The sequence below is a fragment of the Diceros bicornis genome, chromosome 18, assembly GCF_020826845.1.
Source record: "Diceros bicornis minor isolate mBicDic1 chromosome 18, mDicBic1.mat.cur, whole genome shotgun sequence".
In the NCBI taxonomy this organism is placed as follows: Eukaryota; Metazoa; Chordata; class Mammalia; order Perissodactyla; family Rhinocerotidae; genus Diceros; species Diceros bicornis.
The window spans coordinates 53697447-53723996 of NC_080757.1; the positions used below are offsets into that span (position 1 = coordinate 53697447).

Here is a 26550-nt window from a genome sequence, read left to right on the forward strand (position 1 = left end):
GGGAGGTGGCACGGAGGTGTGCTCTGCCCATAGCATAACCTCTGATGCCTTAGCTCATACAGTTCCTGAATCCAGTCCAAAGCACGAGCAGGAACAGAACGTCTGACCCAGACAGAGCTGTCTGGCAGATTTTCTTGAAGTTATTAGAGTGTAGCATTTACCCATCATAAACCACCTGAAGTGGCAAGTTCTCACCTCCCCCCCAAAATCTGTCCTACATTATGCCACTGTAGCCCTGAGCCTGCGGAGAAGTCAGGTCTGGGCTCAGCGGAGCTCATAGGATCGCCTGTGCCAGCGGCAGGTTGAGGGGGGTGGGGGTGGCTACAGATAGCAGTATGCCTGCTGCCATGGCAACCTGACCAACTGAGGATGGGAAGAAGGTGCTCTGCTTAATTGAAATCCAGGCAACGTTTTAACACAAACCCCAAGGAAGTTAATCCTCAGTTAGATTTTCTCCTGTCCTCTTTCCCCCTCCTTTCTTTTCATGTCACCAAGTGGCTTTAAACCATTCCCTTCTCCCCCCAAAAAATCACCTCCAAAGAAGAGGCTTTTGATAAACCACTGAGCCGAATCTCTCTCCCCTACACCACACTCAAGCACAAAGCAACCTAAGATCTTGGTTCTCACTGTTCGTAGTCTTTCCATCTCAAAGGAAATTCTGTCTGCCCAAAAGATTCTTAGGAATGCACTGGTTTCACCATCACCACCTCAGTGTGGGCACCATGGACAAATATTCTCACACTGCAATATGACTGAGAATCACCTGGAGAATTTTAAAAGGCAGATTCCCTGGCCCCATCCCAAGAAAGTTGATTTTGGCAAATCAGGGGCAGAGCATAAGCATCTGTATTTGTTTTCTTAAAATCCAGGGAATCCTGATGTAAACAGATCAATGTCCACCCAGTGAGAAATGTGGACCAGCAGATTTGGGTGTTTCCCATAGATTTGTCCTTTATAGGGCAGGCTGAGCTCAGCTAAAGCTGGACATCTAATGGCCTGTTGCTCACCGAATAAACCATGGATTGTGAGAGGGTTAACAGGAGACCACTACTACAATGGTGAGTGCCCAACATGTGGTTCTGGACACGATGGATGCTCATAACAACTTCTAGGATCCTCTTTATCAAGGCATGTCTTCTCCAAGTTCTGCAAGGTGGACCAGGAAAGCAGACATGCTCATAACCCAAAAATATTCAGGAATGAACTCACCACTTATAAAATTAGTCCCCTGCCAAAAATTCCCTCCCTGCCTAACAGCCAAACAGAAGTCTTAACCTGCCCGCCTCTTACATCAGTCTTGGTGATCATGAACATTTGTTTGTATTTTAATTTTATTGTCAAATTTATGGAAACATCACACGTCTTGAACTCTTGAAGCTCCAGGAAATGATACTGAAGAATGGCTTGTGGCCTGGCAGAAGCTGGGACGCACAGGACCCGGGAAGCGACTGAAGACAGCGTGCAAGCATATGTGTCGCACATTTAAACTTCTGCTAGAGATATGTCTGTTTCCAGCAAGACTAAAGATCAAGATAACACAAAAATCTCTCTCCACATCACCTAGTAATGATGGATGAAATAAACAAACAGAAAAGGTTTTAAATACACATCTGAGCTTGCAATGAAGAAAGGGAATCATTAATGATAAGGAAGCTATAAACCAGAGCCTAAACACCAAAGCCAGTTCAGAGGCTGCCTAAGGATCACCAAGGGTCCCACAAATAGGATCTGGCTGCTCTGGCTCACGTGGGGCAAAGATGATGTCTTGGGCCACACGAGGCAAGAGGTGAAATTTTATAAATGAAATTCTGTCCCTATGTGGAAGGGTGGCCTGGAAAAAAAAAAAATCCATCCAGCTGCACAGAGAAACAAAAAGGATGATCACATGTTTTTGCCTGGTCTCTGGAGAAAAAAAAAATGCTTGAAAAATAAAAAACCTTGGGCTTATACCTTGAACAGTTTGGAACTCTCAGTTTCCACTTTCTTTGTGGTCTAGGAAAACCCCAACCTGTCCATCACTGCAAAAATAGGTTCCAGACTAGCGTTATTGCAAAGGGGTCTTCCAGAAACAAACACGAAACTACTCTGAAGGATTCTGCTATGAACCTCGGGAAACCTCAAGGAAAAACGCACCCCATTAGAGATGGATTGATGCTAAAACGTTACAAAGCCTAGGAGAAAACAATACACCATGAATGAGAGTCAGTGAACACACAGACAGGGAGAAACACGGCCTTTATAGAACAGACTTACAATTTAAAATATAATATAAAATATGCCTAACCTGATTAAAGACATAGAAAAAGAAATTAAAACCAGAAGAAAAGAACCACATATAACAAAAAAAAAGCAGACATATTTAAAAGAACCCACTAGGACAACTAAAAAATAAAAACTATAGGGCCAGCCCGGTGGCATAGTAGTTGAGTTCATGCGCTCCGCTTCGGCAGCCCGAAGCGGGGTTCGCGGGTTCGGATCCCAGGCACAGACCTACGCACCGCTTATCAGGTCACGCTGTGGCAGGTGTCCCACATATCAAGTGGAGGAAGATGGGCACAGATGTTAGCCCAGGGCCAATCTTCCTCAGCAAAAAGAGGAGGATTGGCAACAGATGTTAGCTCAGGGCTAATCTTCCTCACCAAAAATAAAAATAAAAATAAAAACTACAGTCATTTCAACGAAAAACTCAACAGACAAGTTAAAGAGTAGGTTAGAATCAGCTCAATGACTAATCTATGAACTAGGGAATAGACCTGAAGCACAGAGAGGTAGAGGATGGATGACATCAAGAAAAGTTTAAGACACATGGGAGATAAGAACATGAAATTTACATCTAATAAATGTTGCAGAAGAAAATAAAGACTATGAGGGAGCGGTAAATTTGAAGAGATGATTGCTAAAAAATTTCCAGAAATAACAATAATAATAATGATAATAAAATAATGATAATAAAAATAATAATGATAAAAGTATTCAGTTTAAAAGAGCACTCCAAGTCTTAAGCAGAACAATAAACACACACACACACACACACACACACACACAAACCACATCATACTGAAACGGAGAAAGACAAATGAAAAAAATGTATAAGCAACCAGAGAGAAAGACAGAGAACTGAAATGAGACTGCTGTTGTATACGTTTTATAACGCTTACAGAGAATACAACACATAACACAATTCTTCAGTCTGATGGAAGCAGTTTAAAAGGAATAATATTGTCAAAATGCCAAAGGAAATAAAAACTTCTGTCAACCTAGACATTTAAATGCAACTCAAATTTTCTTTCAAGAGCCAGAGAAAAATAAAGATATTTTTAGTTGAGACTAAGAGATTTTACCCCCATGGATCCTGAGTGAAGAAATATATTAAAGGAAGCATGTAAAAGAATCCAGAAAGGAGTACAATGCAAAGTGCAAAGGGGAGCAAAGAAATGGGCAAAAACGCTGGAAAACAGAAGCAACCATTGATTATATAAAACAGTAATAACAATTGATAAGCAGGACTTCATTAAAATTAAAAACTTGTGCTCTGCAAAACGCAATACTAAGAATGAGAAGACTGGGCCGGCCCCGTGGCTTAGCGGTTGAGTGTGTGCGCTCCACTGCTGGCGGCCCGGGTTCGGATCCCGGGCGCACACTGATGCACCGCTTCCCCGGCCATGCTGAGGCCGCGTCCCACATACAGCAACTAGAAGGATGTGCAGCTATGACATACAACTATCTACTGGGGCTTTGGGGGAAAAAATAAATAAATAAAAAATTAAAAAAGAATGAGAAGACAAGCCACAGATTGAGAAAAATCTCTGCAAAAGGCACATCTGAAAAAGAACTGTTGTCCGAAATACACCAGGAACTCTCAAAACTCAACAAGAAAACAAAAAATCTGATTAAAACATGGGCTAAAGACCTTAAAAGATGCTTCACAAAAGAAGATATATAGATGGCAAATAAGCATATGAAAAGATGCTTATTTGTGATGTCATCAGTGAAATGCAAGTTACAACAACAGTGAGATACCATTACATACCAATTAGAATGGCAAAAATCCAGGACTCTGGCAACACCAAACGATGAGAATGTGGAGTAACAGGAACTCTCATTCATTGCTGGTGGGAATGCAAAATGGCACAGCCACTTTGGAAGACAGTTTGGTGGTTTCTTACTAAACCAAACACACCTTTACCATATAATCCAGCAATCATGTTCCTTGGTATCTACCCAAAGAAGCTGAAAATTTATGTCCACACAAAAACCTGCATATGACTGTTTACAACAGCTTTATTCATAATCACCAAAACCTGGGAGCAACTAAGATATCCTTCAGTAGGTGAATGAATAAATAAACTGTGGCACATCCAGACAGTGGAATATTATTTAGCACTAAAAAGAAACCAGCTATCAAGCCATGAAAAGACATGGAGGAAACTTAAATGCATATCACTAAGTGAAAGAAGCCAATCTGAAAAGGTTACATACTGTATGACTTCAACCATATGATATTCTGGAAAAGGCAAAACTATGGAGACAGTAAAGAGATCAGTGGCTGCTTGCAGGTAGGGAGGAGGGAAGGATGACTAGGTGGTGCACAGAGGTTATTTAGGTCAGTGAAAATACTCTGTATGATACTATAATGGTGGATATATGCTGTATATATTTGTTTAAACCCATGGAATGTACAACACCAACGGTGAACCCTAATGTAAACTACTGACTTTGGGTGATCATGATGTGTCAATGTACGCTCATCAATTGTAACAAAGGTACCACTCTGGTAGGGGATGTTGATAACGGGGGAGGCTATGAATGAGTGAGGGCAAGGAGTATATAGAAAATCTCTGTAGGGCCGGCCCCGTGGCTTAGTGTTTAAGTGCACGTGCTCCGCTACTGGCAGCCCAGGTTCGGATCCCGGGCGTGCACCGACGCACCGCTTCTCCGGCCATGCTGAGGCCACGTCCCACATACAGCAACTAGAAGGATGTGCAGCTATGACATACAACTATCTACAGGGGCTTTGGGGAAAAATAAATAAATAAATAAAATTTTTAAAAAATTAAAAAAAAAAAAGAAAGTCTCTGTATCTTCCTTTCAATTTTCCTGTGAACCCAAAACTGCTCTAAAATATGAAGTCTATTAAAAAAAAACAGTATTAATACTAGTGACTAATTTGGAGGTATCAAAAAACGGTGGAACTAAAATATTAGAAAAATAACTTGGAAAATGATGAGGTAAACCAAGTTAAAGCACTCTAAGGTCCTTCGATTGCTAGGGAGAAGGGTAAAGATTCTGATTCATTCTAAACATCATTAAGTCAACTATGTATGTTAAAAAAGTAAAGGTAGGGGCCAGCCTGGTGGCGCAGCAGTTTAAGTGCGCGCAGTCCGCTGCAGCGGCCCCGGGGTTCGCAGGTTCGGATTCCAGGCGCACATGGACACACTGCTTGTCAGGCCATGCTGTGGCAGCGTCCCATATAAAGTAGAGGAAGATGGGCACGGATGTTAGCCCAGGGTCAATCTTCCTCAGCAAAAGAGAGGAGGATTGGCATCTGATGTTAGCTCAGGGTTGATCTTCCTCACCAAAAAAAAAAAAAAAAAGTAAAGGTAGCCACAAAAAAGAAATTGAATTAAAAACTTTCAAACTAATAAAGGGTAAGGAAAAAAAGAGGGAGATAGAGAAAAATCAATCAACCCAATAAAGTACAAAAAAAGGGAAGAAAATGCATGGTAAATAGAAAAAATGATATAAAACACGGAGAAGCAGTATAAATCTTGGACAAGGCCATGGCAACAACCACAGCACGTCTCCAAGGTGAAGGGCCTCTGGTGTGTTGGGCGAAGCACACACGCACGTGTATACACAAACACATTAGATGCAAAATGGTATTATTGATAAAGATTATTGAAGATCAGAATATGCTACCCCAAAATATATCACTTTGGTATAAGGATTATTTTGAGCTTAAGGCCAATTGAGAAACAGCAGCCACAGGAGGTACTCTCTGCCCTCACCCCTTCTGCCTAAAAGCAGGGCATAAGTTTCCCGGTGACATAAACTTTCATTTGTAGAGGTGTCTCCCCAACCTGTACCAGAAAGAGCGGAACACCACAGATAACCTGAGTCTGTATAACAAACCTTACTAAGTAACCCTTATCTGCCATTAGTTTCCCCCACATATTTATCTTCCTGCAATTTATGGCCCCTAGAAGCCCAAATCTTTTTTCTTTGTCTAGTCACTTCTCTACAATTTATCACCCTTTGTTAAAATGGTATACAAGCCCTCAAGCCTCACCATTTCTTTGGGTTTTCATTTCTTTTCTGTGGAGCCCTCATGCACATAAAATTAAAAATAAAATTTGTATGCTTTTCTCCTGTTACTCTGTCTTTTGTCAGTCTAATTCACAGGCCTCAGACACAGAATATAAGAGAGTAGAGGAAAAGCTTTTTCCCCCTCCCCTATATCATCAAATTATCGAGGAATAAATAATCTCAATCCCATGCTAACTATTTCAGAGAATTAACGGAAAGAAAAAAAAGAAGGAAAATCCTTCAACTCTGAATGAGGCTGATATAACCTTAATATTCAAACCAGAGAAATACAACATAAGAAATAAAAATTTTAAGCCATATTCACTTAAGAACATAGATGCAAAATACTATGGATAAAAGGGAACTATCTTTAGTTTCAATCAAAATGTATCTATCGAAAATCTACAGTAAATATCATATTAACAGTAAAAACAGAAATGTTCTTTTTAGCATCCATACGGTAGGCAAAATTCTAAAGCTAACACCCAAGATACCCTCCTCCCCCTTGTATACACACTTTGTACAACTCCTGGGACTGTAGGTACAACGGATTTCACTCCTGTGATTAGTCACAGTTGACCTTAAGATAGGGAGATCAGCCAAGTAGGTCTGGCCTAACCACATGAGCACTTTAAAAGAGAGAGTTCTCCAGCCGGTCCCCAAAGATGAAGTCATCAATTTCTCTGGGGACAAGGCTTAGGCATGTGCATTTGAAGGGGGCATCCCCAAGTAAATGCCTCAGTGCTGTCACCCCTGAGTGGTAGCAGTGAAAGTAACAAGCAAGCAGCAGACAGCATCTGCTGACTGAGGAGGCCCTGGCATTTGTCAAAATATCCATTTGGAAGCATCTGGGATTAAGAGCCAGATTTTTGCAGGAGAGGAAAAAATATACTTCCTCTACCCTCCCAGGTTCTGTGACTGGGGCCCTGGAAATTAAACTAACAAAGACAGATTAACAAGAGAAAAACAGAGTTTATTAACATGTGCAGCACGCATACATGTGGGAGAAACTCAGTGATAAGTAACTCAAAGGGGTGGTTAGAACTTGGGGCTTATGTAGCATCTTAACAAAGAAAAACAAATTTGTAGAGAAATGACAAGACAAAGAAAAAGAGATTGAGGCTTTTAGGAATGACGAAATGGGAAGGTAAATGTCTGAGGGAACTAACAGAAGATAAGGGTTGTTTTAGTAAGGCCTGTTACATGGATTCCTCTTGGTGCCTTCTCTGGGCTGAGAAGATTCTCTGATGACGAAGAGTCCTTTTGACCTTCCTGGTACAGGGAGGGCACCTTTATCAAGGGCCACTTTATGTCCTGTTTTTAGGTAGAAACAGGGAGATTGGAGAGCCATTCCTGCACCTGCTGTTTCTCAAGTGTCTTCAGCTCCAAATAATCAACAGGCCAGAGTGGAATATTTGGCAGTGGCATGCTCTGGTTCCCCTCATTCTCAAATATGGGTGTGCATATTAAATAGGGGACCCTGGGCTCCTTCCCCAGAGAATCTGGTACCACGAGCGAGTGGCAGATTCATTTTTTAAAATTGCATTTTTTAAAATTGATTTTCTTCATATAAAAAAAGCATAAAGAAGAAAACGGTATGTAATCCCAGTGCCCAGATAATCCCTGCTGACATTTAAACGCATAAAAGTAACACAGATACAAGGTTATAAACGCAAATAGAACAGAAAAGACTGAAATGAAAACTAGGAGTCTCTCTCTCCCAGCCCCACCTCTCTCTTCCCAAGGTAACCAGCGATCATAGATTCTAATGTATCCTTCCAGAAAAAATATTACACTAATACCAGGACATATGTCCTTTTCAACAGTTCAGGTTTTTTTACCCAAAAGGAATGATATTGTTCTCAGTTTTGTAGTTTGCTTTTTTTGCTTAATATAACTCATAGATTTTTCTACAGCTGCACTTGAAAAACCTACCTTGTTCATTTAAATAGGTTTACAATAGGGAAGGAATCACATTTTCAGTCAGTGTCTAAGGTGATTCTAATGTGGAGGGTGAGCAGACCACATTGAGAAACTCTGCCCTGGAAGACAGGTACACTCACGTGGAACTCTCTCTGGTTGTGACATCAACCATGCAGAGGCCTGGGAAATGCCCCACTTCTCCCTGACAAGCAGAGCCCTGGAACAGCTCTGAACATCCTGCACTTCGGCACCGCTCTCACAGGACAAGTGGATAAATATTCCTATCCAGACTCCATTCATTCACCTGCAAGGGTCTCAGAATAACTGCCAGGGGTCAGCCAGCACTAGGCAGGAAATTACTCCTAGCTTTACCTCTGAAAATGGTGTGCCCAGAGGCAATCCGTTCATTTGCAAAGCATTGTGGGTAGACCCCCAAATGACCACTCATCCATTTTTAATCTTGGTTCAATCTCAAAGCAGAGGAAGCAGCCAAGAAGTTGGCCCCACATAGCCCCAGACGCTCTCCAGATGCAGAGAGATCACTCTCCCTCCTCCTCCTTGGCCACATTCTCCTCCAGATTTTTGACTGACTGTTAAGTGGCTCCAATGTTGCTCCTGATGGGCCTGAAGCATCATTTCACAGTTTCGCTTCTCTTTTAATTGGAAAAGATTTGCCCGATAATAAGCCTATGATATTCTTCACCTAATTATCTCTGAAAATCCTCGGCAATTCCCCTTCCCTAGCTGCAGCGATGATGCCTACACTCGGAGATCTGCAGGTGGAAAGGCAAAGAGTGATGCCCGTGATGGTGTTTTTGCTCCTCTCTGGTGCCGGAGGAAGGCAGGTGATCCCACCCAGCAGACAGAGTCCTGGAGGTGGAAGGGAGCTGTAAGCCGAGACCCACATCCCCAGATTTATAGACCCTCTGGAGTGAGTCCCCAGCTCTCTACCCAACACCCCACACACATCCTCTGGGGGGTGCCTTCTCCCCACGCAGGAGAGCCTGGGATACACGCGTGCTCTCTTATGCTCCCCAGGGGTGGTCAACTGGACCAGGCAGGTACACAACTCACGCAACTCTGCCAGATTATCTTAGACTTTACTGTTCTCTTAAACCGAGGATGCAGCAACCTGGGAGCTCTGGGGTAGCCCTTAACCGGCTATGGCAGAGCTGAGACGGAGGTTTGCAGAGTGAAGAAAGCAGATGGAAAGCAGAAATGAGAGGTCTTTGTGGGGAGGCAGAGTAGAATGAATAAGCACATGCCGTCAGCTGCACACTTCCTAATTCCAGTGCCCCACGAGGCCCAGCTGATCTCATCACCTGTGGATTCTGTGTCCTTAAAATGCATTCTCCCCTCGGGGGCCGGCCCCGTGGCGGAGCGGTTAAGTGCGCGCGCTCCGCTGCTGGCGGCCCGGGGTTCAGATCCTGGGCACGCACCGACGCACCACTTGGCAAGCCATGCTGTGGCGGCATCCCATATAGAGTGGAGGAAGATGGGCACGGATGTTAGCCCAGGGCCAGTATTCCTCAGCAAAAAAAAAAAAAAAAAAAAAAAAAAACGAGGATTGGCATGGATGTTAGCTTACGGCCGATCTTCCTCACCAAAACGCATTCTCCCCTCTTCCTCTGGCTAGTCTGAAGGGGTTTTCTTCCCTTTCAACCACAAGGTCCTTCCTTGATCAGGACAAACTGCAGCTGCAATCAAGTCTTGAGGCTGACAGTGGAACAAGAGAATAATGGGTTGGAAACAACCACTTAAATGTTTGCCTGGGGAAAGTAAGCCTCTGGGACAGGTGAGCGTGGATGATTTTTGCTCCAAAGCAAAGAGCAAAGTCCAGAGTCCACTCCGCATTCCCTGCCGGATGCAGGGCATCTCTCCTCACTCTCTCCCACCCAGACCCACGTGGTTCTCTCTCACAATTTTATGACTAAACCACTGGGGAGAGAGCTCCCTCCTCAGCGAGGCTAGATGCTCAGAGGATGAAGAGCTGGGGCATCTATTTGCAAGGCTGTCCTAGGGATGTTGTGCAAAGCTCACATCAGGAGAAAGGGGGAAATCCTGCTGCCTGGTGATTCAAGGTCCTATAAATCTCTCCCATTGTGCAGATGAAGGGGCTGCTATAGGAGCCAGAAGTTACCAGTCCAGAGAGAAAATTTAGGCGTCTGTCTCTTACTTTCACCTGCAGAACTTTCACCTTGCTTCCAAAGAAACCACCAGGGACAACTCTGAGACAAAAGATGGAACTGTGGACAGATGAGCAGAAGCGCTCTCGATGGCAGGGCGGGGGGAGGTCATGGTGGTGACTTGGGGTGCAGCTGTACTGGCGATACCTAGCAAGGGCCCCATTCCCTCCCCCTCCCCAAGAAGAAAAAGCACAGCCATGGTCTCCCACCCAACTGTGGACAAAGCAAGTAAGACAAAGATTGCAGTGTTCAGGACCTAGTCTTTTCTAGTTCTTTCTCCTAAAAATACGGCCTAATCATTTTATACCCCAAATAAACCTAAGGAATGTTATAGTGGCTACAGATTGAATAAAATGGGGGGAGGGAGGAAACCTCACAACCAAAAAACCCAAGTGGGTAAATATATTTTAAACATAGTAGGGGAGAAACAGAGCAAATCGCTGCAGAGGGAGGAACGGAGACAAGGGCTATTTTGAGAAGGAAAAGCTAGTGCAATTAGACTGGATGCTGGAATAACATTTGGGGGGTAGGGAGTCACAAGGAATGTAATTAAGTGAACCGTATACGTTATTTTAAATCTCGTTCACATTAACTCTGTAAATATTCCACTTAATTCATCATTATTGAATTTACCAGCAAAGCTGCAGGCTAAAACTTCAGCCCAAAGTTTAATTACACTCAGGCAGAGTGGAGCATTTTTCACGTCCCCGAGAGCTGCCAAAGGAGAAAGATGCAGCTTTCGTAATGGCCAGGGTGACAAGCATCTTTCTGAACACAGCTGCCACCCTCTTGAGGACTTCCTAGGAGGGCAGAGGGTTCCTAGAACCCCCTTAGGTTGTCCAGCATATGCCAGCAAAATTGCAATGTGAGACAGAGTTTTATGGAAAAGCTATTCAAACCTAGTGATGCCAGATGCTCCACAATCCATCCATCCTTCCTTTCCTCATCTCCCACCAGTGCACACGTGCACGCACGCACTAGCGCGCACACACACACACCGCCATGCATGTGTCTGTTGTCTCACACTCATGCAGCTCTTATTGATTACTCAGTTTGTACGTGTTCACTTATTAATTATTATCTATCCCAGAGTCAGGGTTTCTTTTCTAACTCATTGCTTTCCTTTTTCCCTAGAGCACTTTCAATGCTTACAGTGTTAGCATCTCCTTCTGTTGGGGTGAGGGGTCAAAGTTACATTTGGAATTTTTCCTTTTTGTTCTCTTGGGACATGCTCTGCCATGTCCAAAAACGTCCAGACCATTAGGTGGAAACAGAGGTTGGATTATGATGGTTGAATAAAGAATAAAGAGCTACCGTGGAATGCTTAATGCAGAGAAGTGGGCAGCAGCCAAATGCTTCACATCAGGGCTTAACGTCCCCTGACCCCAAAGCCAAAGTCCAGTAGAGGAGAACCAAGGGAGCATGTTACTAAGTTCTAAACGTTTGATTCCACTTGTTAGAAGATAGCGCTAGTGGGGCCACAATCGCAGAAACTGAGATCCTATAGGGACCTTTTCAATTTCCCTGTGCCCACAGCCAGGAAATAAGTCCCCAGACCCCAGCCAGACACCCAGCCCGTGCAGGTCCTTGGTTATGGGGTGAGCTAAGAGAAAATGCATAATGTGAGTTAGTGTCCGTCCTGGTTTAGATAAAACCTAATTAAGCACCATCTTACCAAAAGATTCAAAAGCATCATCATCTCAGTAAATAAGGGGAGCAATACACACACTTCTAAAGATCATTGTATGTATCGGAAAAAGCCATGTAAGTCTCAAGTTATACTGAGAAAAGTGGGTGTGTGTTAGGGGTGTGCTTTTGAGGGAAAACGCTGGCAAAGGCTTCAAGATCTTTCCAATCTACTTGTCTCTCTCTCTCGCCCTCTCTTCTAGGTTTGCTTCCATCTTCCCTCCTCTCTTAAGCCATCACTTCATGATCACCTATCACACTGGATCTTGAACAGCAACTCACAAGGCAAAATTATTGTTGGCTTTAAAATTGGGCCCATTTCCCTGACTCCTTTGAAGGGTGGGCAATTAGACCCTCAAGTACAATTTTAATGAAATATTTTCAATGAAATATTTTTCTATCCACAGGACTTGGATACCTGCCTATTGGGAGCCCATCAGACGTGCTCCACAGGGTCACGATGGATTTGGACAGAGCCCGGGACAAGTGTGCTTTATTCCGGCTTCTCAGTGGCTCGTGTTTTCACACCAAGGGCAAGTGACTGGACAGGACTTCGTCTTCGTTCTGAAAAGGGCACAAGGGGATCCCTCCTCTCCAGACCAGGGCGGCTCCCTGGCAATAAACGAAGCTCTTGGAGACATGTTAACTCCTTCACTGTCTCCGACACCTATACTGTCTGCTCTTGCTACTACTGTAGGAGGGATGTCACTTCTCTTGGAGATTTCAGGAAAAAGCCCATTAGTAGATTTTCTTCACTTATTTCAGGAAAATACACCAAGCCTCCCAGCCCCAGGGCCCTTCTTGCCGTTGGAACTCACCAAGCTCACTCCTACCTCATGGACTTTGTTTCTCCTCTTCCCTCTCCATCTGGTTTTCTCTTCCTCCAGGTAGCCCCATGGCTGTTCCCTTACCTCCTGCAGGCCCTTATTCATGGTGAACAATCTCAATATCCCATTTAAAACATCAGCACCCCCCAATACCCCATTTCCTGCCTTATTTTTCTCTGCAGCACTCACTGCTGTCTAGTTCCTACACCTTCTCCCTCTCCACTCTGATTACCACTGGGGCTCCCCAGCACGAACACAAGCTCTCGTCGGACGGGGGAGGGGGGGGGCGGGTTGTCCATTTGATTAGTCACATCCCCAGTACCTGACACAGAGGAGATGATCAATGAACATTTACTGAATAAAGCAATGAGTGAATGCACAGAAAAACCTGTATAATTGAACCAGCATGAGGTATTTCCATATCACTAAAGATCTGAGAGCTGCTCATTTGCACAAGCAACATTTAAAAATGCAGGCAGAGTCTTATACATAAAACCTCCCAGGAAAAAAATTTTTTTAAGTCTCAATATACAGAAAAAGGGATAATCTCAAGAGACAGCAAGGAAGATTATGAAGATGGTCGAGAAACAGGAAGCACGCGTTCCCCAAATGCCAGGATTGGCAAAAGTCTGTTTCAAAAAGGCCAAACTCTTCTGAAATCTGATATCATGGGGTCAAAAGGTATTCATGACTCACAATTGGCTTCAGAAAGCATTCAGAAGGTATTCCCAATTCACAAGTGGATCTGACTCTCCCTTGAACTAACTGGAAACTAAGGATGGCTTCCTGCATGGGAGGTCCACACAGGAAGTCCAGTGGAGGTCCGATATTGTCTCACTGGCCAGCTCCACCCCATCAGGCCCTCCAGAAGGGTGGGCATGGTGGTGAGGGCCCCTTGTTCCCTTAAACAATAACATGTGGGAGGTAAATGACAGGTTACAAGAAAAATATAGACCATGCTCCAGAGCTGAGGATCTCAGAATTCTACCCATCTTGGTTAACAGGTAGGTTGAAAAACAAATGCAATGTACTACGTAGGATGCAAAGTAAGGACCAGAAGATAGGGGAAAGACCAGGATAATTAAGTAGTCAAGTCACAACACTTCACACAGTGGTTCAACTGATGCCATGAATTTTCCATCAAAAAACCAAAAGCCAGAATTAATACAGGGAAAGGGAAAGGGCAGACAGGAAGGTGTCATTATGCTGTATTTTACATAGCTCTTATTTTCAACTAAAAAAAAAAAATACCTACAACCCTCCTTTTATCCCTGTAGCATCTAACAAGGGAACAAAAGTCACTGCCCCCCTTATCAAGCCCTGCTTTGTCTTTGCCTTCCTGCCCAGAGTTACACAGGAATCCAGGTCTCATTTTCCGGCCCTGGTCCAACCAACACTCTTGGCTGCAGCCTCCCATTGCCCCAACTCCACCAAGCTTGAAACTCAACGGATGGAGAAATTATCTGGGACCCAACCTAAAGCTATGAGGCTGTGCCTCTCTGCAGTCAGAAAAGCACGTTTCTGAGCAGTAATCCAGGTTCAGTAATCCTAAGAACGTTCATCCTCCCAGCAGTTCAAGATTCAGTAGGAACCTGCTAGAGCAGCCTGCACAGAGAACAGGGTGTCAGAAAGGGTGATTCGTACCTATTCTGTGCTTTCACCTTTTTTTCCTAACTGCTTAATTAGTGCTTAACATTTGTTACGAATGCCTCTGGTACCTGGGCTTCATTTCAGCAGACCCTATAAAAGAGAGAAATCTTAAAAATAATAGTACTAGAAATAAATGCAACCTTCTTCAGGTAATTATCAGAAAGAGAGAAACTCCAAAGACCAGCAACCTGCTTTGCAACTAATGGACGGAAGATGGTAAGGTGCCAAACTCTCTCGTCCAAGTTCATCCACAATCAGTGGGGAGTTACCTTCCAAAACGTTTCCCATTGTACGGCATCTAACACATATGTTGTTAAACGTGTCTCTGTTGAACATCAGCCAGGGGTAAAGCAAAGTACTGAAAAACAACCACCTGACCATTTATCTGAGGCTCTTCTCCCAGTTTATTCAGTTAGAAAAGGGCAGAGAGAAGAATGAGAGGCAATTTAATAGGAAGTTAACAGTCATGAATAGCCGGCATGCCCTGGATGGCGGGCACAAGTTGGTCCTCCAAACTAATCCAGTATGAACAAAAGCAGGAGCAGTTTCGTTTTCCCATCAGAAAAGACTTCCTAACTTTAGGGACTGAAGGCCAAAGCGTTGGTATGTTGAAATCGATGTCAGCAATTACATTCTCAACTCTTTCCACTGGCGTCACTCTTCCTAATCAATTACATGTTGCTTTGTTTTGTTTGAAATAAACTTTTTAGTTTAGAACAGTTTTAGATTTACAGAAAAGTTTCAAAGATAGTACATGAGAGTTCCTCACACCCCTCACCCAGTTTCCCCTTTTGTTAACATCTCACATTACTAGGTACATTTGTCACCACTAGAGAGAGGCAATATTGGCACATCACTATTAACTAAACTCCACTCTTTATTTGGATTTTACTAGTTTTTCTCCAATATCCTTTCTGGCCCAGGATCTCACATTGCACTTAGTTGTCATGTCTCCTTAGGCTCCTCCAGGCTGCGACAGTTGCTCAGACTTTCCTTGTTTTTGACGACTTTGACAGTTTCGAGAGATACTGGTCAGGTATTCTGTAGGATGTCCCTCAACTGCGATTTATCTTATGTTTTTTTCATGATTACACTGGGTTATGGGTTTGGGGGAGGAAGACCACAGAGGTAAAGTGCCATCCTTAACACATCACATCAAGGGCACATCCTGTCGACGTGACTTATCTCTAACTTATCACCTGGCCAAGGTTGTAAGTTTGCAGGAGAAAGTTACTTTTCCCCCTCTTCACATATTCCACTCTTCAGAAGCAAATCATTAAGAACAGCCCACACTCAAGGACGAAAGGAGAGTTCACCTCCTTGAGGAGTATCTATATACATTATTGGGAATTTTTCTATAAGGAAAATATTATTCTTTAAAATACTGTTATTTATTCAATCATTTACTTATATAGGTATGGACTCATGGGTATTTATTTTATACTTTGGGTTATAATCCAACAGGACATTGTTGATTTTGTTGCTTAAATTGTTCCACCTGTGGCCACTGGGGGCTTTTTCCAGTTGGCACCTGTTCAATTACATTTTAATATCACATCCAGAGTACGGAGTCTATAATTAAGAAAGGAAAATAAGTTTCCCCTCCACCAGGAAGAGCCCTTGATTTTATAAAGAAAATTTCCACTCTTCACACAGAATTGGTTTTTTCTCCTACTCGGTTCTCAAAACGACTCAGGTGGTGGGATGGTGACTTGCTGGGGAATGCCTGAGAGCACAGCCGGGAGTAGGTGACATTCAACCACAGGGAACCTTGGGGAGAAGGAAGCCGGGGCTCTGGCCAACGAACACGGGCAGGGCAGCTGGGTTGTGGGTGGGAGGCTGTTCCCAGGAGTTCTTTATGGGAGAATCTGGCCAGAAAAAGAGAGTATCAGAAACTGGCCCCCAGACAAAGTGGAAAACATCAGAGGCAGATTTCAATTACACCAATGGCTAGAGCAGAGGCCGTGTTCCACTTGTGTCCTCATCCCTTACACCGCCCTGTACATAGCTGGGTGCCATCATCTGTCATGATATGGGAAACAAAAGAAGTGACACCAACAGATCACATGTGAGTCGAATAAATTATTTCAAATCTCTCCCCAGTGTCACTGGCCAGAATTTACGTATATTACCAAGACTGATTAACTGGTGCTTCATCTGCTCCTTCTCCTCCTCTCAACCCACAGAGGCAGAGTAAGCTTTGTGTATTTTTAATGTCACTAGGAGAAAAGGAGAAGGGTATTATACAAGGCTGCTAAAAGCTATGAACTAAATAAACAACATCAAAACAGTTAATCATTGGCCATTCATCTATCTAACTAGTTATGTGTATATGTATGTATATATGTATGTGTATATGTGTGATTATATATCACTACATATAATATATAATTTTATATATGTGTGTGTGTATATACACACATATATATACATACCCTCTAATAACTGCTCTCCACCTGGCTACTACTCTACTAATGGTATTTTGAAAAGTAATACACTCTACTTTGGTATCACAGCAACAACTTTTCTAAGCTCTATGTTGACAGAGACTTGGCCTGATTTTGCTTGCTTGTTTGTTGTTCTGTTTTTCAGCTAAAGTATCTCCAGCATCTAAAGGAGTGCCTGGCATATAGAAGGTCTCAATAAATATTTATTAGATGAGTGAAGCTAAAAGTCAACTGCCCTCATCTTAACATAGTAACACTGCAAACTACCACCTAAGGGCTTGGTTAGGATGATTTTTTGCTTCACTGTTTCCAACAGGAGTTCCCGTTCTTTGCATAGCATCCCTCCCCACCTTCTGTGCCCTGGAGTAGACACGGTGTCCATAATGAAAGGACTACTTCTAAAAGCTTAAAAATATATATAATATGGTGTCAGGCAGAGAGAAGAGCAAACACACACAACAAGAGGGAAAGAGAATAAATAAGTTAGTAGTTCTTGTTGTTAGTGGTTCTTAGATGGAGCCTGTCCCAAGGTGGAAGTTCAATTATTAATTGTAAGAAACACTAACTTAGCAGCTGCTGGGCAGAGAATCTGAAGAAAGGCTGCAAATACCAGTAATTATTTATTTCTAACACCCCTGCCCCTCTGACTGAGCAGCTCCCAAATACTACAGCTCACAGCTGCTCTGAAGAGAGAGAAAACTACCACGGCAGATCTGGCTTGACTGATAAGCAACATCTGAATGGAGGGGCAAGGATGCCAAAAGGCAGGTAGGATGGCAAGATTCTGAAATCACACCTCTTTGTCACCAGGGTCCTTTCCTTCATCGTCAGGCAACAAACTAGTTATCAGACTCCTCAACTGGTGGGGGTCTTGTGAGCATAAATAGCAAGGCAGAGATCCACTCTTCATGCAGTTTACAAATGAGGAAGGAACGTGTGGTGGCAGCGAGGAGATGAGCAGAGACGAGGGAAGAGGAAGGGGCAGGGAACTCCCTCTCAGCTCTCAGAATAGGGATGTCCAAGTCCAGGCTAGAGGCATTTTGATTGCACTTGTGGACCCTGAAAACAACTCTTCATAAGCACGGAACTCAGGCAGCTGTCAGAGCTACCCTAGGATTTCTGTCGGCCTGCATGTGCCCCATTCCCTGTCATCTCCAAGCATTAGCAGCATTTGGGTTGAGAGGAAGCTAGCAGTGGTTGAATAATCTCAGCTAAGCTCCCACCACACTGCCTAGGAGGAGGCACATTGCACTTGCAGTTTGTGAAGGAGATGTGGATCCCTTAGCCCTGCCCTGCCAGAGCTGGAGATCCAACCTGTTGCCTAACCCACATTTAGATGGTCACTAGGTTTTCAACAAAGGCGCCAAAATTCAATGGGGAAAAGAAAGTCTTTTCCAAAATGGTGCTGAAACAAGTGGATTTCAATATGAAAGAAAGAAGGAAAGAAAAAAGAAAGGCCTGAAATCTTGACCCCTACCTCACACCATAAACAAAAATTAAAGATGTTTTACAGACTTAAATATAAGGCTAAAACTATAAAGCATCTAGAAGAAAATACAGGACAATCTCTTCACAACTTGAGGGTAGGCAAAGATTTCTTAGAAAAGATACAGAAGGCACAAATCATAAAAACAATTTGATAAATTAAACTTTATCAAAATTAAAAACATTTTCTCATTAAAAGATGCCAATGAAAAACTGAAAAGGCATGGGGCCACCTGGTGGCCTAGTGGTTAAGTTCGCGTGCTCTGCTTCGGCGGCCTGAGGTTTGTGGGTTAGGATCCCCGGTGCAGACCTATGCACTGCTCATCAAGCCACGCTATGGCGGTGTCCCATATACAAAATAGAGGGAGATTGGCACAGATGTTAGCTCAGGGCTAATCTTCCTCAGCAAAAAGAAGACTGGCAGTGGATGTTAGCTCAGGACCAATCTTCCTCAACAACAACAAAACTGAAAAGGCAAGCTGCAGATGGGTTAAAAAAATATTCACAATACATGTATTTAACAAAGGACTTGTATCCAGAATATATCAAGAACGTCTACGATAAATAAAAAGACAAAAGATCCAATAAAAAATGGGAAAAGATTTGGACAGACACTTCACAAAAGAAGGTATACAGGTAGCCAATAAGAACATAACAATGTGCTCAACATTTCAGTCATCAGGGAAATATGAAGTGAAACTACAAGATACCATTTCATACACACTAGAATATAGAATGGTTAAAACTAACAAGACTGACCATACCAAATGTTGGCACGGATGTGAAACAACTAGAACTCTCACACACTGCTGGGTGTCAAATGGTACAACCACTTTGGAAAACCATTTGGCAGTTTCCTATAAAGTATGACACACATGTATCCTATGATCCAGCAATTCAACTCCTAAGTATTTTCCAAAACAAGCGAAAATGTATGTCAAAAAAAAAAAAAAAACCATTCATAGCAGCTTTATTCATAAATGGTCCCAAACTCAACATACAAGATCAGGAGGGAATGAGAGCACCAAAAGCCCTTCTTGAAAAGATGGCTTTATGATGAAATCCATTCACCTGTGGATTGATTCAAGAGACTCGTGAACAGAGAAACCACCATACAGACGTTGTGGTGATCAATGAATGCATTTATACAGGACGTAACAGCCAGAAGAGATGTAAATATTATGAATCATGATCAAATAAAACTAATATGAATATAATCTGGAGCAAGGAGAAAGGTGGCAGAAGAAAGTGTACTTTTGTAAGAAGGAATCATTCCATAATGTATAAAATATTTGTATATTTTTAAAGGAAAAAAATTAGAACACAACAACTCCATCTTCCTAATGGTTCTCATACCATTTTTCTTATCTTTATAGGTCTTTTACAAATAAATATCTCTTTTAGTAAAGAAATATTTATCTAAAGTTTAGCAATTCCTTTAGCTATACCTCAACTGGCTTCAGCTAAATTGAAATATAATTACATTTAATATTTATTTTTAAAATAGCATGTAATCCTCTTCCTATATTAATTCTTTCCACCCATCCATCCGTTTATCCAGATACAGACATCTAGAATTGTATTTACAAAATGTTTATATTGATTATTTCTGGCAGGTAGGACTTGAGAAGATTTCTTACCTTTTTCTCTGGACTCTTTATATTGCTTAAATGTTTACAAAGAGCATGCATCGTTTTTGTAAAAACAATAATATCATAATGAAAAAAATAAAGTATATCTCCTTCTGGTCCTAATCCTAGCATCTTGTTCATTTCTTGCATGAAACACCTCAAAAGTTATAGCTGCATATGTATTTCCATGGGTTTATGTAATACCTGTTTCCACCACTGGGCTGCAGGACCTGAGGGCAGGGCCAGGAATGGTGACAAGAACGTAGTAGACATACACAACACATATTTTCTGAATAGATGGCATGAAGAGAAGCCAGCTAATTAGCTTCTCCACTTATAAATTTAATAGAATTAAAAAAGTCACGAAGATTGACCCTGTCAAATTTTTTTTTAGATATATCTAAAATGACAGAATATTCTCTGAGTTCAGAGACTGAACTTTCAGAAACCCACAAGGCTTCATTTGCATTCTTTCACGAGAAGAACTTAAGGGCAGCAGAGCTGTCACCTAACTAATGCTTTCAAATTCTTAGAAGAATGAGATAAAATTTTAGCTTCACGAGCTGCTTCTTCCAACAGTTTCATGTAGATAAATGAGAAAATGACTTGTAGATCTTGATTCTTTCCTAGAATTGGTTCCTAAACAGCTTGGGGGGCTATCATGCTGGTTCCATTGCTTGACCACAGAAAAACTCAGTCAAAATCAATGGAGATAATGCCCATTTGAGAGCTGCAGATCCAGACAGAGCAGCAGTGGTATTTCAAGGTAATACAAGGGTAGGAGTTTCTCTTGTTCTCCCTGCTTTTAGCATTTCTCTCATTCTCTCATTCTCTCATTCTCTCATTTCTTTCTCACTTCTAAACCTGTCTGCAATAGTTAATTCTGCATTCCTCCTGTGGAAACAGAGTTCAAGTCATTTCTACTCCTCTTTAATAATGAATTTGTTCTAAATGTTCTTAAAATCTTAAGTGGTCTGTACTGTTGCTCCTTAAATTTCTGTTAGGAAGATAAATTGAGAATGCTAAATGTCAATGTCTAAGTGGTTCTTTCATCCATCATAGACAGCATAGTGGTCCTCGGATTTAAAAACAAAAAAAATCCCATTCCATTTATCAAGAGTTTCTGCTTTGGTTTTGGGTCTGTCAGAGGTGCTTGTTTAGTCCGAATCTTTGGAGCCCTGGAGCTGATCCATGTCTCAGCACGCTCCTGTCTCCAAAGTGGATTCTTGAAAAGATCAGGACTAGCTTCTCGTGATAACAACCTAAGAGATTTGAGATTGGAAGACAGTGTCTGAGAAACAGGATCTCTAATGAAACCATCCAACAGTGGCATCATTACTTCAATAGTGGCATCACGACTTGGCTCTGCCCATGTGGCATTACCTTGACCCTAGGCTCCTAGAAGTCACTGCCTCAGAGAGCAAAGACAGGTAATGTAGAACAGGGTTACCCATCAATGCATGCCACCTCACATCAGCAGGGTGCCAAATAAAAGTTAGCCTTCATCTTTCCCCAGACAGCTCCCACATCTTGTCCTTAAAAAGTGATTTTTAGGGGCCAGCCCCGTGGCTTAGCGGTTAAGTGTGCGTGCTCTGCTACTGGCAGCCCAGGTTCGGATCCCGGGCGCACACCGACGCACTGCTTCTCCGGCCATGCTGAGGCCGCGTCCCACATACAGCAACTAGAAGGATGTGCAACTATGACATACAACTATCTACTGGGGCTTTGGGGGAAAAAAGAAAGGAGAAGGATTGGCAATACATGTTAGCGAAGAGCTGGTCTTCCTCAGCAAAAAGAGGAGGATTAGCATGGATGTTAGCTCAGGGCTGATCTTCCTCACACACACAAAAAAGTGATTTTTAACTTTTTTCTGTGATTACAGATGTCTTTGAGAACTTGATTAAAGGTATTGGCAGTCTCCTTAGAAAAATGTACATATACACAAAAATGTCTTGCAATTCCAAATGGTTATTAATTAATCCTGGGTTATTAACTCCTGTCCTAGGGACAAAGGGTTGTAGGGACAGAAGCACCAAGATGCTGTATGAAGGGGCTTCTGGGCCAGCAAGACCCTCACCCTTACCCCACATCTTGGAGCTAACGCTCAGCTGACTGCGATCCGATAACTAGAAAACTAATATCAAATTCAGAACAGGGGCCTGCCCGGTGGTGTAGCGGTTAAGTTCGTGCGTTCTGCTTCAGCAGCCCGTGGTTCGCAGGTTCAGATCCTGGGCACGGACCTACTCACTGCTCATCAAGCCATGCTGAGGGAGCGTCCCACATAGAAGAGCTACAACTCTACAACTATGATACACAACTACACACTTGGGCTTTGGGGAGAAAAAAGAAAAAGAGGAAGATTGGTAACAGATGTTAGCACAGGGCCAATATTCCTCAAAAAAAAAAAATTCTGAACAAAAGAAATTTCACTTCATATTGTACTTACAATATTTTCTTAGACTTGAAATTCAAATCCCATGAAAAATTAACCCACACATAGAAAGTTTACAGTTTTTCATACTCATACTTAAGCTTTTCAATATCAGCTACTACTCAGCTCTAAAGAAGTAACGCAAGTAAGTACAATAAACGATGTGGAAGGGCAAAACAGTACATTTGAAACAGTACACTTGTAGCCAAGTACTTAAAAAATATTTTTGAGACATGGTGGCATCACACTGTGGTTACTCTGAATCTCTGCCAAAAAAAAGACAAAAACCCTATATTCTAACATTTTTTAAAACATCATATTTTGTTGTAACTTTGCTGCCCCTGGAAATCTGTGAAAGAAAGATTTGGGGAGACATCATATAAAAGTCCTCTCTAGACCATTATTTAAACATGGAGCAAAATATTCTCTGCTAAATAATCATAGTGATCAACTTCAATATAAAAATGTACCACCTCTCGGGGCCGGCCCGGTGGCGCAAGCGGTTAAGTGTGCGCACTCTGCTGCAGCGGCCTGGGGTTTGCCGGTTCGGATCCCAGGCGCGCACCAACGCACTGCTTGGCAAGCCATGCTGTGGCGGGCGTCCCATATAAAGTGGAGGAAGATGGGCACAGATGCTGGCCCAGGGCCAGTCTACCTCAGCAAAAAAAGAAGAGGATTGGCAGATGTTAGCACAGGGCTGATCTTCTCACACACACAAAAAAAATTAAAAAAGAAAAATGTACCACCTCTTTAAAAACAATAAACAAACAAATTTTAACAACAACCAAAACACCACCTCATTCCGTAGAATGTAAGGACATTGAGAGACTCTGACGTAAAATCCAAAGAAGCTGAACCTTCTCTTGCACAGACCGACAGAGGAACCAGCTGCTCTGAAACAATTCTGAGAAGCCTTGGCTGCACTGACCATCTGTCTCAAACAGGCCACAGACACACACTGGACCCTGCGCAGCCAAAGCTCCAGTCCAGAATGGAACAAACACAATAGTGCCTGAGCGAGGATCCCAGATGGATGCTGCCCTGAACTGCAGGAAAGCACAGTGTTAGGCTGAGACCACTAGACTATCTCCTCAGTAGACTTACAGACCTCCTTGATGAAGTCTTACAATTTCCCTGGTCTTCTAACAGGGTCAGGCACACTCAGGGGGCTTTGCCCACATCTGCTGATTCACCAACAAGCTAGGTCTGCACTAGGAGGAAAATATAGTCTTGGTGTCCTCATTCCTTGAGTGCCCCTGCGTCCCAGCCACTGTCTGAGGCGTGCTGGAGATGGGAGGACGAACAGAGAGCAAGTCGCTGGCTTAAAAAACTCACCATCGGGGCCGGCCCGGTGGCGCAAGCGGTTAAGTGCGCGGGCTCCGCTGCGGCGGCCTGGGGTTCGCCGGTTCGGATCCCGGGCGTGCATTGACGCACCGCTTGGCAAGCCATGCTGTGGCGGCGTCCCATATAAAGTGCAGGAAGATGGGCATGGATGTTAGCCCAGGGCCAGTCTTCCTCAGCAAAAAAGAGGAGGAGGATTGGCAGATATTAGCTCAGGGCCGATCTTCCTCACACACACAAAAAAACTCACCATTTAGTGCATCTGGTGGATGGGGAGAGGAGTAGTACACAGCTAGTTTTAATACGAAATGATAACACTTGTGTTAGGTTTGCTGAGGCACTAGAGTAGCAGGAGAAAGTAATGCTGACTCTCCTGGAAAGTCAAAGAAGTCTTCAGGTCGGAAGTGATGGCTGAAACATCTTGAGGGATAAGGGGTTCTCCAGACAGAAGGAACATTATGTGTTATAGGCAAGGAAATGTAAAAGAATGAGGCAGTCATTTTAGAACTCCAAGTAGCCCTATGTGGCTGAAATGCAGGGTGTATGAGGGGGAAAATAAGAGATGACACTACAAAAACAGGCAAGAGACAGATAATAAAGGCTTTTATGTCATGTTAAGGGCATTGGACTTTATCCTACAACTGTTGGAAATTCTAAGCTTCTAAATAGAAAAACCATTGCATCAATTCTGCATTTTTAGAAAGTTCACATTCACAGCAGTATGATGATGGATTAGAGATAAAATCCACATTAGTCCTAAAAGCCAGTGGTACATCCTTTGCAGGCTTCAACCTGACCAGAATAAAGGCAAAAGGATATTTCTAGACCTATATTCACTCAGGATCAGTGTGACTGAGAGATGTTCATTAAAAACTTGCATGACATTCTTTCTTCATTTTTAAAATAGAAAAGATAACATCTGCCCCAACTACAAACCTGGTATGTGAAGATGAAACATACATATCACACACATTTCACATAATGAAAATGCAAGCAAGTATTACTGTGGCTATACATCAACTAAATCTGGTATATACTGATTAAAATCACAGCACTCCCGACCAAGTATACTAACTATAATCTCATCTTTGCCAATATGTGTTCCAGAGAACAAAAGTTCTGTGAGATGAAAAAACAGAAGAGAAACTGATTTTCACAGTCAAAAAAACATAAACAATATGTTTAGAAGCTTCTGTTTACAGCACAGGTGGAGTAACAGGGATTGGATTTACTCTCCCACCTGAAACAAACAAAACAGACAAAATATATTAAATAACCATTTTCAAGCAGGCAATGGGCAATAAAAGACAGCATCTCTGAGAGAGAAGAAACAAATGAAGTGAGCCCTATGATTTTCCCAGTTTACCACCTTGAGCGAGTTTCCAGGAAGCAGAGCAAGGAGAGGGACCTCAGGGGAACCTGGCAGACTCCCGAGAGGAGAAGGAGTTGATGGCAGACAAGCACGTGGAAAGATGCTCACCATCATTAGTCACCAGGGAAATGCTAATTAAAACCACAAGGAAATATCATTACACGTCTATTAAGCTAAAATTATAAAGACTGAACATCCTAAGTGTTGGCGAGGATGCAGAAGAACTGGAACTCGCATACACTGGTGATTGCTATATAAAATGGCAGAACCACTTTAGAAAACAGTTTGGCAGTTTCTTAAAAAGTCAAAGATACACCTGCCATATGATCCAGTCATTCCACTCATAGGTATTTATCCAAAAGAAATGAAAGCACATGCGCACACGAAGACTTGCAGACGAATGAATGCTCATTGCAGTCTCATTTCTAACAGCCCCAAACTGGAAACAACCTAAATGTCTGTCAATAAGTGCATGGATAAACATATTTGATACAGCCACAGAGTGAAATGCAGCTCAGCAATAAAAAGGAATTATCTTGATTGTGATGATGTTTTCACAGGTGTACAGATAGGTCAAAATTTATCAAATTGTACCCTTTCAATGTGTGCAATTTATTGCGTATCAATTGTACCTCAATAAAGCTGTTAAAAACGTTTGGAAAATTCTGGGTTAAATAATGTTAAGTAAGTTTCTTCTCTGTAGGATTTCCAGAGCCTCTAAATGCTAAGTGGGTATTATTACTCTGCCAAAAGAGAATATAATATATGTCATTTCCCAAACCTATTCTACCACAGAATCTTTTTTTTCCCTTTTATTCTTTTAATGGGTATCTCACAGAGCTAGCATTCCATGGATCACTTTGGGAAATATGACAAAATCTGTTGTTGATTTAGAAATTTCTAAGTGGCAAATGACAAGAAGACACCTTCTAAATTGTCTTCAAGAGAGGTCCCCAATTTCATAAAATCTGCTTTAATAGATGTGAAAACATCCCAGCTGCCTAAATAAATGTGCGCACTTTGCTTCACAGGCTGCAGAATTACTTTAGCTTCTCTCTTGCAGCTACAGATCATGTTTATTTTTTTCTTCAGTTTCTACTGCATAAGAAGCTATTGCCTAGGATTTATTGGTCTGTTTTATTCCTCCACCCCATGACATATGCTAGAGGTGGTTATTATTGTTAATAATAATATTAAATTATCCGAGCATTCCAGAGTAGGACATTCTAAGGAAGCTATCAAAACAGCAGTTTTTTAACTCCTTC

General features: G+C 42.4%; 1 protein-coding gene across 9 annotated transcripts in view; it reads right to left on the minus strand.

Moving 5' to 3' along the window:
* Positions 1 to 26550, minus strand: part of SLC39A11 (solute carrier family 39 member 11) — a 378940-nt gene that overhangs the window by 167762 nt on the left and 184628 nt on the right. The gene's annotated exons all lie outside the window — the stretch shown is intronic.